The sequence below is a fragment of the Salarias fasciatus genome, chromosome 6, assembly GCF_902148845.1.
Source record: "Salarias fasciatus chromosome 6, fSalaFa1.1, whole genome shotgun sequence".
In the NCBI taxonomy this organism is placed as follows: domain Eukaryota; kingdom Metazoa; phylum Chordata; class Actinopteri; order Blenniiformes; family Blenniidae; genus Salarias; species Salarias fasciatus.
In genome coordinates, this window is record NC_043750.1 from 16,098,498 (window position 1) to 16,119,198 (window position 20,701).

The window sequence follows — 20,701 nt, forward strand, 5'->3', positions numbered from 1 at the left end:
GTTGCGATGAGAATGAGGGACATGCTGGAGCATATCTTAGCACAATATGGGTAAATGACACATTCTGGAGTCTGGACAAATAACCAGTCCACCACAGAGTCAGAGATGATCACACAGTTTATGCATGCTACGGGCTATGCATGTTTTTTTGCACTGTGAGTGAAAGGCATCTCTGTAGAAAACACACACAAGCACAGAAAACATGGACACTTCACGCAGACTTGAACTGATGAACTTCTTGTTAAGCCATCAAACCTGTCTGTGAACAAGGTCAGATTGTTTTATTTTTCAACAACTTTTAACAACAAAATGTACTTATTTCACTTTAGTTATTCTGTTATCTTGTTTTGCTGATATCACTGTAGAAATTCTGATTAAATTATTATTTGGTACTTCACTGACTGTAATAATGCTGTGTATTTCTCAAATGACTTCAGTAATTGTAGTAGCATTACCATGTAATATACTTTTTATTTCTCTTTTGTAAAACTATTTGTATTTCATTGTAGTCCAAAAACCGTTCAAACACACAATGTCTCCCTTATTATTTTGATGCTCAGACACTCATGCTGAAAGAATATCCTGACTATTCACAGTGTTAAGGTTTGGAATTAATTAATAGTATTATTATACAGTATTTCAGCAGTTCTATTAAAGTATCCTGACAGGTTGTTACTATATCCACAACCTGGATAAGGATCCTTCTGGTGCCACTCACCACCCCAAGAGTGGATTCATCTCCTTGAGCTTTATGTATTGAGCTGTCTGTCAGTCGTGCAAACTGTGGTTTCTGAGTTGACAACTGCTTTACTTTTCTACTGTTATCCCTATTTTTTATGTGAGGATGATGACAGGGTGGTCAAGGAGCTTGATGTATTTAGGGCATGTCTATTTAGTGAGAATTAAAGCAAACACTGGATCTCAACTAACTACCTGGTAAAATAAAGGTGAAATAAAATTATTATTGGAGCTTAATGGGTTAATGTACATGAGGCAACTGCTGCTGTGTAACACATAAAAGGGGCGTAAACGTCCAGCTTAGTTTTTATCAATGCAAAACGTTAATCCACTGCACTGTATTCCTTTATTACCTATTATTCTGAAAGTTGCCCATATTTAAATCAAAAGACGAACTTAAGCTATATTAAGTCATTAAAACAAAACAAAACATGCAATACAGAGATAAATGTTTGCTTGAATTTGGACTTTTGGCCCCTTATTAAAAAGAACATCGTCAAATCTGGCCAGTGGTTCTCTAATCAACATTAATTGATCAATTAATTGAATTAAATAATGACATAACATTACATTATCTATTCAAACCTGTAGTGGAGCCAGAGTGGGGGCAAGGTGGCGGTCGCCCCAGGGCCCACAAGGTCATAGGGCCCCGTTTCATGTGATGTGTTCACATTTAATCGTAAATGAATTATTATAATAAAATGTTCAGTGTGTGCGAGAAGGTATAGCATGATTGTGGGCTCCAATTTGCCAATTCCTCCATTACGACTGTCCATGAACGCATCAGAGCTGTAAGCCAGCGCTGATTGGCTGTGCGGCATTAACAAGTTTTTTCTTTTGCTCTTGATCTGAACTCTTTGGAGGGAAGTTAAACAGTATGCTAAACACTATGCTAGCCGCTAGTGGTACTACCCAAAACCTAACATCGGAGCCACTGGTGAGTCAGTGAAACCTTCAAAAATATTATCTTTATCAGAATGCTGTGGTCTTGAACACCTGCCTATTTGAATGTGCCTTGTGTTGCTCTCAACTATAATCCCCGAGTCTTTTTTTTTCTAATACACGTGAACTCCAAAAGATATAGATAGCTGTGTCTATATCTATCAGAATAGATTGTGTAATTTTAGACCAGCTGTGTTCATTATATATTTAAGCTGTATCAAAGATGGTACAGATGTAGCCCGTGACTTTTTATGAGCTTTCAGCACCATGGACAGCGGACGCTCGGAGATTGACACCTGTCGGGCTGCATTTGTCTGTGTGTGTGTGTGTGTGCGTGCTTATGTGTAGTTGTTCTACAAGTTTGTGAACTGGTTTGTGACTTTATTCTGCTTTCTGAGGCATATAGGTTTGCTTGGCTCAATAAAAGTGAGCATTAGTGTGTTGTTGAATGGTAAAATTACTGTCATAAGGGCCCGAGAATGCTCCGCCCCCTCTGTACTGAGACCCACGCTCTGCCTCTGATTCAAACCCATCAACAGTATTCATAAATATCCTGTTCTCATCAAAAAGTGTGCATATATGTTTACATCTTGATTAAATTTGTCATGTTAAATTATAGTCGGTCATGATATGTTTGGATTTTAAAATGAATACACTAATTTTTGTGGGTCAAGTGCTTTTTCTTTTTTTTTTTAGCACATCGTCAGCCACAGAGTAGTAAATATGTGTAACCACCAGGTGTCCTCACTTTATCAGACTTGTCCTCTCTCTAGTTTAATTGGATGCAGTCCATGCACAGTGTGCCAAAGGAAACAAGCACAGAACAGAATAGAATAGAATAATCCCATGAGAATTCCTTACAGCATTGCCCTTAAACAAAATAACATACTAGTATAAAATTAAAATATTTAAGAAGAAAGACTACCATTTAAAATAAGTGAACATCAGTATATACACAAAGGCTAAACAATGAATAAATCTGATCCAATACATACATATAGAATGACCTGACAGTTAATTAAGCTTATTTAGTCTGATGACCACAGGATCTCCTTTGTTGCTCTAGTGCATCTTTGAGAGATGACTCTGTTGCTGAAGGAGCTCCTGATGTTGACCAGCATGGAGGGGATGAGAGACATTATTCAGGATGGACATCAGTTTGAACTCTATCCTCTTCTCTTGGACCACCTGCAGAAAACCCACCTCCACCCAACATCAGCAGCCTTTCTGGAGAATCTTTTGGTGTCGGCCACCCTACATCTGCTGCCCCAGCATGCAACAGCGCAGAAGAATTGCTCGCCACCCCAGACTTTGTTACAAATGTGTTCTATCATCAGACATTTGTTCTCCTTCACAATGTCCACACTGACCCCCCGGATGGAAACAGGTGTCTCAGTCACCCTGCTCCCCCTCAGAGAAGTTGTTCCACCCTACAAACATTACATAAACCTACCAAGTTAATTTGAAAGGTCCCATACATGCTGCTCTCTGTCTCTGTTTCATCCTTTCCTCATACCTCCAACCAGAACAGCAGAAAGTCTCCACCCCTGAGCCTGGTTCTGCAACATCTTCTTCCTGTTTTTTTTCCTTTCCATTGCTTCTTCAGTGTGGAATTGTTGGCTTTTCCTCTGTAAAACTGCCTTGAAATGGTTGTGTTGTATTTAACAGTACAGAAATAAAATTGAATACACATTCAGACAAAGAGTAGTAAACTTTGAGTTTAGGATATGTGTTTCCATAATATCACAGGTTGCTCGCAAACGTGTGACAAGTTTAGAATGCTGACAATGTGGAAAGTAGTATTTAATTGATATTGTTAATATGCTGTTACACATTTCATTTGCCCAACTTCAGGATTTACACATTTTGCTCTTTCTGAGATGTAAAGCCATCCTCATATTCTGACCTAAAAAAACAAACAAACTTCAAGTTTCAAATTGGTCTCTTTTCTTTACAAACTTTGCAAGTGAGCTGAAATGATTATTGGTGTTTTGAAGATTTGACTTGTTACTAGTTTATCATCATCATTAAGAGACGGTTGTTCTCCCCTATAAGTCACAAAGTCCCATGTCCATGCTAGAATAAAACTGAGGACACTGAACTGTCAGCTGTTTGACAGTTTAAACTGATGCATCAAGCTTTTATCATCATCCATGGCTTTTTGGTGACCCGATATACTGTGCTGCACAAATAAAGGATCCTTCCTTGGGCTATGGTTTGATTTGGAGACATTCCAAGCCAAAAGGGCTTTAAATCATCACACTATTAATTATATATATATATATATATATATATATATATATATATATATATATATATATATAGTTCACAGAATACTCAATTTATTTATGGCAGTAAAACCTTTCTATTCTCAGACATTAAAGCAAGACACAGAATAGAAAATATAATAGTAACATCTGATCTTGTCTTTATTATTGATGGGCTGCACAACGCATTCCTAATGTAATAACTTTGTAGTAACGTCATTTATTTCTCTTCGGATGATAAAATAAAGGCAGCGAGCAGAAAATAACTTCAAAGAATTAAAAACGAAAAAAAAAAAAATGACAGAGGAGCGTTTGCTTCCGGAGCAGCGTCGCCCGGTTCCCCCTGTCGGAGGGCGGCTGCATCTGGGAGGGAGGAGGAAAGAGAAAGAAGCCAGGAGGAAACCGAGGGGAGGAGAGAGACGGCAGAGAGCGGCGCAGGCAGCACGGCCGGGAGGTGAGTGATGAGACTTTTTCGCCTTAAACGCAGAGAGTTGCTTCCGCGGTTTGACGTGAAAAACAGTAACTTTCGTCCTTTCTCCTCTTCTTCTTCTTCTTCTTCTTCTTCTAATTCCTCCTCCTCCGCGGGCGCCGCGGTGCGTTTGGCTTCTGAGGGCCCCGCTGCGAGGCGAGCGAGCCGGGGAGGCGGGGAGAGGAGACTGGGGGGGCTGCCGCGGCAGACCGGGGCTTATTACCAGACCCAGCGCGTTTCTGCTTCGTGACTTTATTGTCACATATCAGTGTTTCGTTTTAGTGTGTGCGTGAGAGAGTGTGTGTCCGCTGCACGGCGGTGTGTCCGGAGCCAGCGGCCGCCGGACCCCGCTCCTCCCCGGCGAGAGCTGCTCCAGCCCCGCTGCGGTGTGAGGGGCTCTGCCCTCCAAGGAGAAACGCCTTTAACCTGATAAAAAAACACATTTTCTGTCACGACTCTTGATCTTTTCCGCGTGCCAAGGTGAGAGGTTAGCAAACACACTAGTAGACTAGTTAGTAAAACTTAACCAACCAACTTAAAGCTCCAGGTTTTGTCCCAGTCTGCAGTAGATGTTCACTTTATATGAACAGCGAACTAAATGTCCCACAGAATACCTGCAGTTAGGAAGTACAGTCTCTGAATTTAATCGGCAGTGATGAAATTTTAGATGAACGTCTGCTGAACAAAATGCTTTTTTTGGTTTGTTTCTTCATTGATTTTTAGATTTTCTGAGAACTTTTCTCAGTTATTAGTGATCATCGTACAGGCTACTGCGCTTGCTTGAAATTGTTAAAATGTTTCACTTCTCATCTGAAAAGCTCCTCTTCTGGCTTTTGCTACATTACTATTAAAAAACAAATGTAACAATTTGAGATTTGCTGTGTTTGCTAATTCCAAGGACATCTCATTCAAGTTGTCCAGTTTAAAAGGAGCTGATGATATTTTACGGATTTACCAGAACAGACACATAAATGACCAATCCAGCACATTTTCAGCGACTTAAATGTTTGGATAACTAATAATTTCAGCAGGATGCTGTTATTTTCCCTTGCATGATACTGCAGCACATGACTGTATCTTATGTTTAGTTCCCTGTTAGTCTCTGTGTTTGTTGACAATTTAAGTAATAAAAAGGCTCATTGTAATACAGACGGACATAAAGGAGGGCATTCTCCTGACTGGTGTATACATTGTGGAGGAATCTGGGGGCTACAGGCCATGAGACCCTCTGGAGGCGAGGTGCCTGGTGCTGGCTGGAGATGGCCAGCTAATCATTTCCAGCCTTTCTCTGGTCGTTTCTGCCAGGCTGTTGAGAAAATAAGCCTGTTTGTTTTATATAAACATGGAACCACTTCATTGCTTGTTGATGTTGAGGATTCTGGACCCTACAGGATGATTGAAATCACTTTCCCATTTGAATTTTGTTCGGGTTTGCAGAGGAGGTGGGGTTCAGTTATGCTGTAATATAAAGGAATGTTTCTCTCAAATGTAGTCTATTGCGTTTTGGGTTTTTGAGTAATATCAGTGGAAAATCTTGGTGAGCAGTTCATGGAATATGCTGTGGATATTTGTGTCAACTTCAAAGTTGTTGACAATAACAGGAACTCCCAAAGGACCTGTCTTCTGTTTTTGGCATGCACCACTGAGGTTTCTGTGCCTCCCTGCCTCCCTGCCTCCCTCCCTTGGTTTCATCGACTCTCATGCATTTGTTTTGCATTGCATTTGCATCGATGCATGACGTGTCATGTGTGCCACGTTCTAAAAAGAAAGCACTATTCTAGCGTAGTGAATAAAACCTAAGTTAATGTGTTGTTTTGATTCTCGCGTTTCACTATCTGCACTTCACTTTGATTGCAAACAGCTAGTATTGGTCATTTCAGGCTGTTGTGGTGATGTTCTCTCTCTCTCTCTCTCTCTCTCACTGTGTCTGTCTGTCTTTTTAAAGATTTATGCTGCATCAATGGTTTGCTGAGTTAATTAGTATCAGCCACAAAATTAAATGTGTCACAGGCTCTACCACCACACCACAATGGGAAATGGTGCACTGTCATCCTCTGCCTCGCCTCCCTCTCCATCCTTCCACTTTCCTTGTACTGCTGTCTTACTCTTCATGCAGACCTGGTCCTCTTCTGCAGTGTGTGTGTGTGTGTGTGTGTGTGTGTGTGTGTGTGTGTGTGTGTGTGTGTGTGTGTGTGTGTGTGTGTGTGTGTGTGTGTGTGTGTGTGTGTGTGTGAACATGATGTCATTGCTAATTGCTTAGGGCTTCTGGGCTGTTAAGTTGGTTTATATTCTGCCCCTCTCCTTATTTCCTGCCCCCTTCTTTCTTTACACCATCCTTCTTTCCTTCACCCATTTACTCTTTCTGTCTCTCAATCTCTCCCTCTTTTTCTTTCCCTGCCTCTCCCCTTTCCTTCGTGTAGCGTTACTACACAACATCAGGAATTGCTGAGTTTGGAAAAACTGACTTGGACATTTATGGGCTGAGTTTTGGGCCAAGCACTGCAGACTGCTCCTCTGTGTGTGTTTGTTTAGCTTCAGTGTTGGGAAAGTGCCTCAGCTTTCAAGATTGCCCCTCCTCTGCACCTTTCTCAAGGGCAAAGCAAAGCAGCTTTAGACATACTGTAAGACACACTGTTGTTGTGACATATAAATTGAAATACAAAGTAGCATTTTTACTGTCATCACATTGTGTGCTCCTGCTGCGGTTTATCATAGCTGATCAAACAACGTGTTTTATGTAATTTTGCAGAAAGCTAGTACTTTATCAAAGAGGAAATTAAGAACATGGATATCTTCTTATTTAATTTATCCTTTTGATTAACTGGCAGTTAAAGTGGAAACAAAAATTATGTCAGTGCTTTAAAGTTCCCTAGTTGGCCATAACACATGATCTGATCTGCATCAAAGTCACAAGTATAAATAAACCAAAAAAAAAAAAAAAAAAGGGATTTTGAGACTGGAGGGATGGAGGGATTTTTTTCTTAAAGGGAAACTACACCCCTGCCTCTAATCCCACAAGGCAGCAAAGGACAAGTTTACTGATATATCTCTGTTGAGGTCCAAGGCGGTTCAAAGTGCTGGATTGAAAATGTTCTCTGGTCTTTTGTTGTCTGCGTTTACAAACTGATGTTCTGAAGACTGACGGGACTCAAGGTTCCAGCTGCTGTGAGCAAATCAAGTCGGTGTAAAGACCCCAGGTTTCTCCGATGTAGAGAACACTTCCTTCAGTGCAAGAACACCTCGTGGCGTGTGGTTAACCAAAAACCACACTAAAACACATTACTTGTCCCTGTAAGTTCTTCCGAAACAGTGCGAGAGTCATGCCGAAATAGAGTGGCACTGTGTGGAGTTCCTTTCCGCTGGGAGTGTCAGCGTAAAGAAAGACATTACAGTTTCACAGAAATGAGTCATGTGGAATACCTGACGTTTTGACGAACAGCTTCAAGAAGGCAGCAGACTTTTTTACAGACTACATTAGTACCTGGGACAACGACCATCGACGCATGTAACATGTCACCTTGTAAAGCGCAGAGCTCCTCAGACATCCCATAATAACTTTCAGTATCTTTACTAACCTCAAAGCGCTCTGCAGATAAGATGTAATTATGTCGGCCAGACTATAAATGTGCGTGTCTGTGTGTGTGTATGCGTGTGGTGTTGGGATTTTCTTGCCTCGCAGCGCCAACTCGTTAGTCTGTGTGTGGTCGAGGTCGCGTACGACAGCTGACGAGAAAGCACGGCGAAAGTGTGCTTGTGTGTGCATGCTTGTGTGACTGTGTGTCAGTAATCAGAGAGTGTGGATATCTGTTACCACCACCTTTCTTGCCCCCGTGAAACAATACCCCCCTCTGACCGAGCAAGCTGAGTGTATGTGCGCTTGTGTGTTGATGTTTTTGTGCGAGCGGTCTCACGAGATCGGACAGATGAAAGACGAGTTAGGAACAGCGGAGAGTCGATTCAGCCCAGCCTGTCAATTTGGCAAGATAACCACACTACGGTCTGTTTATGTGGATTTAAGCGCGATGGTGGAGGCGGTGCGATGTGTGTGCGTGTGTGTGTGTGCGTTGTCAATCTTTTTCTCGATCTCTTTCTCTTGACATTCTCATTCAGCCCCCTATCGATGCCTCTCAATAGGGTTATTGTGCCCACTGTCAGGCAGGCCGCAGTGTATATGCGTGCGCGTATGCATTGTTGTTGCAGGGAGCAGACAGCCGTGAGGTGTGTTTGAACAGGGAAGGAGCACAGAGGCCCCGTTCATCCTGTAGGGTGTGAAACTGAACGATCGGGCCCCCTTTCTCTCTTTCCATCTGTCCCCCGGTCTGTCTGTTTATCGCACTCCGTCTCGCCTTTTCTTTGACAGATTTTCACCCACATGCTCGTTCCTCACCGCCCTCTTTTTTTGCTCTCGCCCGCTCACTTTTACTTTGTTTTTCTTCTTAGCGCGTGTGTGTGTATGTGTGTGTGTGTGTGAGCACTGCTGTGTTATGTGTCAGCTCCTGGCAGCCCTCACAGATCAATTGTCTTCTGGCTGCTCAGCCTGCCTTGCCATCGGGTCGTCAGTATTCATGTTATTCTGCCTACAAATTACCTGTGGATGCAGGGAGAATGGACCAAATTTATTTTTCAAAGAAAAGTGTGCACATCTGCACATATTTGCCCTTCCAACTTTGTACATGCGCACACATACACACACTTTCTCACCGATTCTTTTGTTTATATGTTTTTGTTTCTGCTGTTGTCTTTTCCACATCGCTGCACTTTCACACGTATACCCCCATCTCTCCCAGTTCAGCTGCATCAGGTCTTTCTGCCGTTTAGCCTGACCTTCCTCTCTCTCTCTCTCTTTCCTCATCTGACTTTCAAACATACACAGTCTTATGCTTTGAGAGCCAGAATGTGATGAAAGAGGCTGTAAAGGCCAGAGCCCGGGGTGATTCTGTAAATGGTCCCTCTGCAGTGAGTTCGAGGATTTCCGTTGCGCTTCTTGCGAACAAGGAATTAGTCACAGGCTGTATGTACTTATTTTATGTCTCATCTGCAAGAATCATTGAGTAGATGTACAGATGTTCTCCTCTTAAAGAGGTAGTTTGATATATAAGGGAGTTTGGAAGGATTTAGCTTGAGTTTGAGTAAAATAATTGGGGCAAATTGATAAGAAGATGGAGCTGCAATAAATACTTTTGGACAGAGGTGTCAAACCGTTATTAGTTAATGGACCACATACAGACTAGTTTGATTAGATTTTGGCCAGAGCATTAAACTGAGAGCACAATAATCTAACAACATCTCCAGTTGTTTTCCTTCAATTTAGTGCAAAGAGGTACACGTTTATTGCGGAAGTAAATCTACATTTATTTGAAGATATTTTTCATAAAACCTGAACGAGACGGATAATATCAGCATTTTCTGTTTTTGCCATTTGTTTCAAAATGCATGAAAAAAAAACATTCTCTACATCTGCACCTTACATTTTCTTTTTTAATTTTGTTGCATCCGACAATGATTTGACTTGATCAGAAATCCTCTAATTTGAGCTCTGACTCATGCTGGAAAAAAGCAAGTTGGTTTTCAAGATTGTTATTGCTGTATTGAGGCGTTCTTTGATTGGAAAATGTGTGTTTTCATTGTAATTGTTAACCCTATGAGACTCTGGCGAGAGGAAAAAAGGGAGAATCTGTGCTTTCTCTGATTTCAGGTTTCCCAGTGCCATATTTGATGCCACATAGTAAGGTTGGCAGAAATAGCAAGAGCACACACATTTTTCTCCTCTGGAGAAGTACATATATTGTAAAATCGACCGGTAAGGTAGTCGTACTGATTCAGCTTCTCTACCGAAGCCACAGTCAACTCCACACTGGCTTTCAGATTTACTTTGAAGCACATTCTGCTGAACATAAATGTTCAGGTTGACAACGTCACACCTCACTTTTTCTGTCTTTTATTTTTTTTTCGTCATCATTTTACATCTTTCATTCAGTGTGAGAGAGTGTGTGAATGTGAAGATGTGGCAGTTGACTTTTTTCACTAAGTGGGAAAAGTCATTATCACACTCATTAACAATAAACAGTGGTTTGTTGCAGGCCATTGAAAAACTAATTGCTACACTTTGTACGTCACCTCGTGAGTGATTAATGTGATGCTGTGAAGAAGAATTATTATTGAGCAGATGCACTAAATCCCAATAAATTTCAGTGATAAAAGACAATAAATGATCATCATCGTACCGACATCTTCACTTTAGTTATCATTGTTCTATTAGTTACAGAACAACGTGCGAACCCAATGCTGTTTTTGTGCTGTGGGAGGAGATCATACTACCTGGAGAAAGCATGCATGCACAGAGAGATAAAACGGTATGGTTTTGTATTGATTCGTTGATTATAAACAACTTCAGGTGAAAGAAAACTGTACTTGGTGCCACTGCTATTCACTGAAATTCAAATAACTTATAGATTTGACACGTGGTATTTTAGAACATTTGCCACATGTATGGAAATCGAATAGTATTAAAGACGCTATGTTTCATACACTTAGTTGGGGAACAAAAAAAAAAGCAAATAATGTAGCTTGCGCTTGATAAAGTGTGGCGAATGATTTATTGAAAATTACAGTACAAGAAGGGCTTTGGCTGGGATACTTAATCAATACTCCAGCATTAGGGCAGATTAGGCCTTGGTGTAGTGCGTCTGTTTTAACTCAGTAACTGGCCTTGTTTCTGCCCGGTCAACACTTTAAGACAGCGGCTGCACTGTATGTGTGTGTGTTACAGTAACCTGTGCTGCATGCAAGTGTTTATTGGCGTTTATCAGTTGGCATTAGTCAAGTAAAACCTCAAGCCATTCATATTACTTTTAATAAATTCATTAAAAACTTAATTCTTTGTATTTTTTCCTTCTATATTATCTTAAGGGTGTATATTGGAATCAATCCAGTTGGGAAATGAGATGAAACATCGTAAAACTGTTAAATGTATACGTGGTGAATGACTTTTTGATTATATCCATGTTGCTAAAATCCCCTCGATTCTTTCAGGTACTTGCACCACTTTCAATAAATTACGGAGACGTTTTCATCAGGTACTATTCCTTTCAGCAAGGACTTTTGAGCTGAAGCAGCAAAATTTATTCAATCTTAACTGATTCTCAAGATATTAAAATGAGAAAAAACCTCAGCAGCTGTGATGGTCAAGCCACATAGAACAGCTGGAAAGCGGTCCTTCATTCAGCCCTCATGCAGAAAACCAGAACCCTGTGGAGCATTTCTCACACATTCCCAACTTCTGAATGCACGGGATGACAGGTGGTAATAAAAGTGCTGACTCATGACTGCAGTCATTGTGGTGAGAATCCTGAGGCTTTCATCATATCCTGTGATTGAAGTGCAAACATGTTTACTGACGTGTGGTAACAATGAGACTCGGTCGTCAGGCGTGATTCATGGAACCGCGGTGATTTAAAAAAAAAAAAAAAGTTCTGTTGACTAGAGTTTAGATTAAGTGAGCAGCGTAACTTTGATAAATCACACACTGCTGGAATCTGCTTCCTGGCTTTGCACAGACTTGGCACAACATGTGAAGAGGCAGTCTTGCCAGGTGTGTTCGTTCTGCTCCAGGCAGTGGCGATGCAGAACTGGTCCACCAGTTGTGGCGAGATGGCTGTATCATCCGTGTCCAAAACCAGTATCCAGTCAGAGGGGAATGCTTTGCAAATGTTTGGAAACAACAGCGGCGAGTTCCACTGAAATGCAAAGAGAGAAACAGACCGAGTGAAAAAGATAAAAATCATTGTGTAGGAGGGAGGGATGACGGGAGCAAGGAAAGGGGTGATTTAAAGTACTGGAGACGGAGCGATGGTTGCAGTTGTGTCTGGTTTCTTTGGCAGAGATGGGACATTCCTTTACTGATGAGTCACTCTCTCTCCCTGATCCACTAACTCTCCTGACAGCTTCTGCTCTCAAACCAGCACCCCGCTCTGTTGTTTTCTGTGCACTGCGCTTCTTTACCGTTCCCCCTATTTTTTTCTGTTCGTTCTTTCTTTTTGGTCGTTGCTGAATCACAGCGAAATCACAGCCAGTCAGATGAGACCGGTCTGTGGTATTAATGCAGTCATGGAGGAGTTTGCCACAGCCTGTCAATGAAATGCAAGATAAGAAGGCCATGATGAAGTCAGACACACACACACACAGACACACACACACACACACACACACACACACACACACACACACACACACACACACACACACACACACACACACACACACACACAGTCTTGACTAAGTGCAGAGCTGTTTGTGTCTAGACTTCCCTGTCCTCTCGGATGTCCTGTCACATCTCAGCTATATATAGGAGGAACAGTCTCTGCCCTCGCCTCGGATCTGACAGGCCTTTTGTGCGCGTCCATGTCTGCCGGCCTGCCTCTGTGCTCTTTTACTGACAGAGCGAGGGAGAGAGCCCTTTCACATATCTTGCCTCCATGCCTACTAAAATAGAAGGCAAAAGGGAAGAAAATGCTTTCAGTGATGTGTAGAGAAGCAGAACAAAGTTTTTTTTTGTTTTTTTTTCAGGAAAATCCATCTTTTCTGAATATGATATTTTTGTTGTCTGACTGTAAAGTCCTGTGAAAATACTGGATGTTCATAAGAATGATTATAATGCAGCAGTTCCACTTTCACCAGCATACGACTGTTCTGTTCTATATAGCGCTTTTGCAAACTGTGCAAACTGAAAGATTTGTTTTGGTAAGTGTAAACAACAACCAAGATGGTATGTGAAAACGTCTTGGCCTCGCAGCGTCAACATTGCACCGTCACCAGCTCAAAGATTGCTGCCACTGACTGTTTTAAATAAAACCTGCAGACCGCTTCCAGATCCGCTGAGACCCACAACGTTTACACAATGTTTCAAGTGAAAACGCGTCATTTACATTTTCATTTCGGAAGAATTTGGCGATATTTTGAAAACGATGTCAGTATACGGAGCAGTGACAGAGCCTACAAAGCTAACCTGAGTGGAAAAAGGATGCGATGGAAATCTCAGCTGCAGGCTGCCTTTCAGCCCTCCAGCATGCAGCAAAGGAGCAAAACTCATTTTTGTTCTCTGCTCCTCATTAAACGTCAGCAAAGTTGGCAATGACAACTTTTGAATGAAACTCTCCTGCAGCCCCCTCCGCTGTGATTTAGTGTTCCAGTAACTGTGCTGTCAGCAGCAGGAAAGAGAACCTATGGTGCTTTAGCTTTTCAAAACTCTTCCAGCAGACCGCTCACTGTGTGCAAGAGTGGATATTTTCACGTGATCATGGAAGTCATCAAAGCGCGCGTCTCAGAAGAACAACGTGGGACCCATGTGGGTTCTCTTCTCGTTTAACTCTCTCGGACTTAAAAGTGAACTGGCGTCTTGGCGGGACCGAACAGGTGTTGAACAAAGACGTCAGCAGCATGTGAGGCATTTTAAAAATGATTATAGAGAGAATTTACAGCCCAGAAAAAGTACAAACCACAGCCCGACTCTGCTCCTGGCTTCAGGAAAGATCTGCGGCCTCATTATATAAAAGATGTTCTGGCTGCGGGAGCAGAAAAATGTTTATGTTCCACAGAAGGATCAAACTTTTGAGAGCCAAAATGGACTTGTGTTTTTCTCTCGGTGTCAGTGTGTTAGTGGTGTACTCTTTCTCCCCTCCCTCGACCTCCCCTCGCGCACAGGAAGGGGAGCCCGGGTGAGGCGGGAGGAGGGGGGGTTCCAGCATACTTACCCCCCCCCCCTTTCCCAAATCCAGGAAATCGTCTCTTGGCATTGTTTACGATTTTTTTTCTCTCCACGTTACAGGAAGTCTGCGGATGTCTGTGGTGTGAATTTTCTGAGCGCAGCACAGTTCCACTACCTTCAGCCTCGTTCGCCAGAATTTACTGAGATCACAGATAAATACGGGATATTTACTTGCTGCCACGGCTGACACATTTCCATTTCATTATAAGCCCCTCACTCTCAACTTCTTTATGCTTTCTTTGCTCTTTCTTTGTTCAGATCTGGGTTTGCTCAGGGTGAGTGAATAGAGCATGTACACACACGCAGCCACTAACACCTTGTTTCTTGAGGTGTGTTTTGTCTGCCTCTTCTGTTGATCAATTAGTGGTTTTTGCCCCCCAGTTGCTCTGACCCACCCACCCTAGACATGCCTTGGATTCTTTGGCACACCCTGAAAATTCCTCACTGCTTTCCTTTCTTTCGCGGTCATTTTTTTTCTTTTCTTCCACCATCCTTGCCCATGAAAACCACACCGGGAGGGAAATGATATCTTTAGCTGTGTGTGTACAGTAGATCGACACACTCATAAATCCACAAACACACCAGCGAGGGGAGCCTTGCCGTGTGCTTTAAACCCCGGCTATACAAGTGGAATTATAGTGCAGCTATTTGTGTCTGTCCTTCACACTGTTGCTGTAAGGACGATGCATGGGGCCTGCTGGAAGCATCGGGCTGTGTTCGCCGGCACAACCTGAGACTTTACGCGTTTGTCAGTATAAACCAGTGTTTGTTTAGGGTGCAGTCGCAGTCAATGTGTTACTTTGTCTCGCTTATTTCCCGTTATTCACAATACAAGGATACAGACACACACACACACACACACACACACACACACACACAAGCTCTTTGCTTCCGCTGTTATTCTGGATCTAGATCTTGTAGATGGCCATTGTTTTCCCCACTTCTTCCTCGTTTTTGTTAAAACACACACACACACACACACACACACACACACACACACACACACACACACACACACAATCAAGAACACTTTGTTATTCTCTTTATCAATTATTATTTGTAATAGATAGACTTATTAATTAATCGCTTGTGATCTAACTTGGGAATGACTGAAATCTTGGTAGATGTTACTGTAAAACTGAAAAATTTGCCTCTTGGATTTTCTCTCAATCGAGCAGAATGCTTGTTTTTGTTTGTCTTGTCTGCATTTAGCGTTGATATAGATTTAATTGTATGCATCACAGCAGAAGGGGGTGCATGTGGTTAGAGGCACATCTGCTGGTTAGTCGTGTTGTTAACTTGTACTGGAAGTGTTTTGCAATTAAATGTAGTGGGCCTGGCCTTCTCCCCAGCCAATGAAAACAAAGCCAAGTAAGATCTTGGGAAGGCTGCCTGCTATTGTGCAGCTGCCTCACGCTTTCACGTCCTCATCCAAAAGTAAGAAAAACACCCAGTTGCGTTTTTTTTTTTTTTCCCCCCCCTTTCCTCTTGCTTTCCTGTTCTGCACGACTCGCCTTTTTCACTTGAATCCATCCATTTTGTTTTTGATGGCCCGGCTTCTGACTGTGACAGTTTTGCTTTCTTGTCGGTCTTTCTCCGTAACAGATGGGGTTTCTCACGAGCCGAGCGGGAGACTGAAAGAGGAGGGGCAGAGCGGCTGTAAATCAGGATTGTGGAGAGAAGCGGGTGGTTTTATGAGAGTTTACAGACCTTCTTCACTTTTAATGAGAAAAGACAGCAATTCTCCGGTAGACAAAGAGAGACTGAATGGGAGGGAGGTTGAGAGGTAGAGGATGAGTTTAATGGTGTCTTGGAGAGGATAAGAAATGGAAAGGGGGTGAGAATATGGATAGAGGGGAAAAGTAAAAGCCGAGCGGGATTAACAGAGGGACGAGAATTGCGAAACTTTTGAGACGAGAGAGCAAGGAGGAGGGATGAGAGACCGAGACCTTTCAAATGGGTAGCTTTCGTCCACCAAGCAAATCACTTTAAAAGCAGTCCGTCCTCGCCTGGCTCTTTCCAGGATTGGACAAATGATGGTGGTTGCGCTCAGCACGCCTGTGAAAAGGAAACAGAAGTCGGGACAGAGCTGGAGTGTGTGCAGCTGCTTCCTTCATTCTTGCCCAGCCCGGACCTCCCCCAACATACCTATGATACTAACACACACATCATAGCACACACACTCGGTGAGCTGCCCAGTAGGTCAGGAGTCAAAGGTCACTGTCATACTGTGACACATCTTAGATCTTATTACCCAACCTCCCCCCGTGTGTGTGTTTTGTGTGTGTTTTCATCATGCTGCCTTCCTCTCTGTGCTTTATTTTATTTTCTTTTACATTTGACTATTTACAGATAAACTCATGTACTTGCTCATATTTTATTTTATATGTGTGTGTGTGTGTGTGTGTGTGTGTGTGTGTGTGTGTGTGTGTGTGTGTGTGTGTATACTTGTGTGTGTCAATGAGTGTCTGTGTGTGCGTCTGTGCTGCCTGCCCACAGAGGGGCCCTGTAATTATGCGTGGACCCCCTCATCCACAGCAGAGGATTGCAGCGAGCCTTCCAGGGTACCGAGGCCCACAAGAGGCTCTGCAGTCCTTCTCAACCCGGCCCGTTCGGAGTCATATCCAGATGTCGCTGAGATTAAACGCTATAGTTTTAGAGCCTATACTTCCCTACACTGCTGCTGAACTCTAGCTCCACCCGTGTTGGGGAACTTTTGCATTTCTTAGTTTTACACACGTCTGTAGGTCAGATAATGACATGGCATCTTCACTGCAGTCTGTAGTTAGCGTTTGGACAGTGACACTTTTTTGTCTGTGTGGGACTCTTCAGCTGAGTCCGCTGTGAAAAAAAAAAACATCACTTTGGATCTAAAGTAGCAACTTTAAAGGGGACCGGCACCGAGTTCTACACATCAAAGGTGCAGGAAGGATTAATGCATACGTAGCAAAGTCTTGCAAAGCTTTTTGTGACTGTAGTGGGACCCATGTGAAATGTGATATAATCACTGATATAACATCAAGCGATCCAGTGGTCAGATCTGTAGACCTCCGTTTTACAATGAAAGCAGTCTGGGAGCGTTTAGTGTGAAAGAGTTGATCTTATCGGATCTGTGTCGCCTGCTTCTCATCTCCCCGTAACCCCTCACACTTTACTGCTTTCTATTACGAACAGTGGGAAAACACCGCTGCGACTTGTGTTCTGTCTGGTTAAGCTTGAGACGTTTTGAAGTCTGTAGAATGTGTATTATAAACGCCACGCCTCACTTGTGAATTCAGCTGAAACATGGAACAGTGAACAACTCCTATGCGGACATCCTTCCTCAAATGTTTTCTCTCATACATATTCTCTGGAATGCAGACTTGTTGCAGCAGGATTGCAGCATGCCTTGAAAGTTTAATCCCAGAATTACAACTATTTTATCATGCCGGTGAATGCATAGTAATTTCCCCTTATATATGCCTTTTTTTTTATTTTTATTTAATCTTACTTGTCCCAATTAGAGAGAAAACTTTGGAGGATGTTCTGCAGGTCATAAATACACAGCTGCTCCTCAGATGTTTCAGCACAGTCAGTGTAACACCAAACAAACCAGATGTTTGTCTGTTCTAGTCAGTAAAAACAGTGGATCAGTATAATATGGTGGTGTCGTCTGGTCAGGAGCATGTTTGTATAGAACTATCCACAACAAGCACTCCACCATTCACAAACAGATCCATCATTACATAAGGCAGTGTAAAAAGTAAAGCATGCTAAGACTGCCGCCAGGCCCTGGAACATGCTTTTTCTTTTTATCTCTTATCTGTATTGCCATTTAAACTACCTTCCATAATTAGCACTATGGATGGATGGATCTGGATGGATTTAATTTCATAAGATGGTACCGATTGATTAAGTTGGTGGTAAAATATGCTGTTGATGAAACAGACAGAATCCCATTGGACCGGTGTGTTTATAGGAGACGCCTTCATGGAGCACAATGAATGTAATTTCATCACGATCCATGTAGGAGAGGCCTGAATTGTTATAACATAACGTAGCATGAGAACCTGAAAGAAAAACCCACACAGACACGGGAAGAACATGCTGATCCTGCATCCTTTAGCCAGCAGGTTCAATCCTGCCACGAAGCGGCAGCACGAGCAGCTGTGCCGCTTTGTCCTTTCATTGCTGTAGTTGTGTACCAAAAAGAGCCCTGAAGTAATTTCTATCAAAATCTACTATTGACAGCTGAAGTTTCCACCAAACTGGGGAAGGAATGATGTGAACTGGAGAGAGTGACTGGAATGAAAGTGGAACTTACGTAACTGGCTTAACAGAGAACATCTGCCAGATGGATATGCAATCAAGTCAGAGTCAGAACTGGATATTGTGGGTATGAGACGCAATTAAATGGGGAAAAAAAGAGGAATGGCAGACCCTTAAAAACTACATTGCAGGCAGTGCTCATCTCCAGACTTCTCAGGTTTAGAGAGTTTCCAAAATCCAGACATAAGTTCTGCACGGACTGCAGTTTCCCACTGCAGTGTGCTGAGCGACAGCTGAGCGGTCAGGTCAACGTTCAGCAGATTAACACATATCTGCCTGCAACCGAAAGTATCACAAAGTTCTCGCACTGCTCCACACACGCCTCGTAAATGGCGATGTGTTCTTTTAACATTTACTGCCATTATTGCAAATGTATTTACATCTATTAACTATTTTCTGCGTGGAAGTTTCTCAAAGGACAAGGAGACGTTCAGCTGTTAAAAAAACATACATTTTAAAGGATTTAAAATCACAAGGTTCTTTTCATTTTTACTCATTTATCTCTGCAGGATTTTTTTTTCTAGCCCTCCAGCCTGGTATTAGTAGATTTTATGATCCAATGTAACTCCGCTCGTTATCTTTCTCTCCACTCCATATAGAGGTCAGGTATAAGTGAGAACTGTCCACATGAGCTTTGACTGCATTATGCAGTGTGTGTGTGTGTGTGTGTGTGTGTGTGTGTGTGTGTGTGTGTGTGTGTGTCTGTGTGTGTGTGTGTGTGTCTGTGTCTGTGTGTGTCTGTGTCTGTGTGTGTGTGTGTCTGTGTCTGTGTCTGTGTTGCACAAGGCTCATTTTGTATAGAGCTCATATTTCTTTCTTCATTGCAGTATTGAAACCCTTTGCTGACTGGAACCATCATAAACTTAATGCCACAGGAGACTTGTAAACTGCCACTACTCTGCTTTCCAACAGCACACACACACACACACACACACACACACACACACACACACACACACACACACACACCTCTCAAGTATTAATGTTTGATTGAAGTTTTGAATAATTGATGTCTTTATTATTTGTCCCGCCGGTGTCCTGCCGACCCCCTTTTCTCTCTCTCTCTCTCTGCTCACCCCTCCCTCGTTCTCTCATTAATCCCATGTTGTGTGTGTGTGTGTGTGTGTCTCCCCCTCAGGACGCTGCAGTTTCACTGAAGCCTGTGTAATTGGATGAGGAAGAACCACTGGGTACCAGTATGGACCCGCTTCATCCTAGAGTTTCCCATAATCCTTAGTTCTCTGGTGAGTAGCGACTGTAAAATAGCTCCTGTCCTGACTGCGCTTTCGCATAAAAAAATAGACTCTCTAACCGTTTGAAATTATCTTCATGGCACAAAAGATAAGCTCGGTTCTGCTTTAGTGTTTTCCGTCTTGACTGTTTGTGTGCATGAATAGAGGAGACATGGGAAAAGGACTGAAGCTGGGTACATTCAGAGCATCTTTTTATTTTGTTGCAGATTGGATTTATTTTTTTTCACCTAGATAATTATATAAAATCACACTATGGTAGATTTTTTTTGGTTTATAGATCAAATGTGGAGTTTTTTTCTTGACTCAGAACTATAATTTCCAATTAGAAAATTCACCTTTCTATTTTCTGCAGTCTGTCTAATGATTAAATAGTGTTTTAGCTTCATTAAATACTGTAGAAAATGATATAGTACTTAGTCTGTGCATTTGTTTTTGATATATTTCATACTATTTTGAGGTAATGATTGGCTTATGGATGATGGATCGATAAAATTAAATTAAAGTAACTGGTTATTGAATCGTTTAAAAAAAAATCAATCTCATCAGTCACAACAGTTAGTAATTGGCTATGTTAGTGTCTGTGATTGGCTCATTACACTATAAAACAGAGGTCCCATTGACTGATGGCTCTTTTATTCAGTCTCTGTTCTATGATTTTGATTTCAGTGGGGTTTCAGATGCTCTCGCTGCCTCTCAGTGTTATGCCGTCCCCATAGAAACCAGCTGTAACTGTGTTCCACATGGATGAACGTGGTTTCTGATAGCAATCCAAGAACTCCTCAGGATTCTTCTCATACTTCTCCTGATCGTTATTTTGCCCTCTCTTTTTTTTTTTTTTTTTTGCTCTCTGTGGCGCTCAGATCTGCAGCTGAGTCCACTGAACTCTGAACCGTGACCAGCCTGAGCCTGTGACTGACCTCCTGCCAGGTACAAAAATACACATCGCAGGCATCCACACACA

The 20,701-nt window shown here is 42.3% G+C and overlaps 2 protein-coding genes across 6 annotated transcripts in view; both read left to right on the forward strand.

The window, feature by feature from the left end:
• The window catches only part of fam184b (family with sequence similarity 184 member B), a 45,514-nt gene extending 30,318 nt beyond the window's left edge, over positions 1 to 15,196 (forward strand). Inside the window, exon 19 of the mRNA XM_030092866.1 lies at positions 15,140 to 15,196. The gene's annotated coding sequence lies outside the window, so the exon portion shown is untranslated. The remainder of the gene's footprint in view (positions 1 to 15,139) is intronic.
• Positions 4,311 to 20,701, forward strand: part of LOC115389477 (amyloid-beta A4 precursor protein-binding family B member 2) — a 45,022-nt gene continuing 28,631 nt past the window's right edge. For all 5 annotated transcript variants that reach the window (XM_030092868.1, XM_030092870.1, XM_030092869.1 and 2 more), the window contains exons 1-3: positions 4,311 to 4,401; positions 19,626 to 19,731; positions 20,601 to 20,667. The gene's annotated coding sequence lies outside the window, so the exon portion shown is untranslated. The remainder of the gene's footprint in view (positions 4,402 to 19,625; positions 19,732 to 20,600; positions 20,668 to 20,701) is intronic.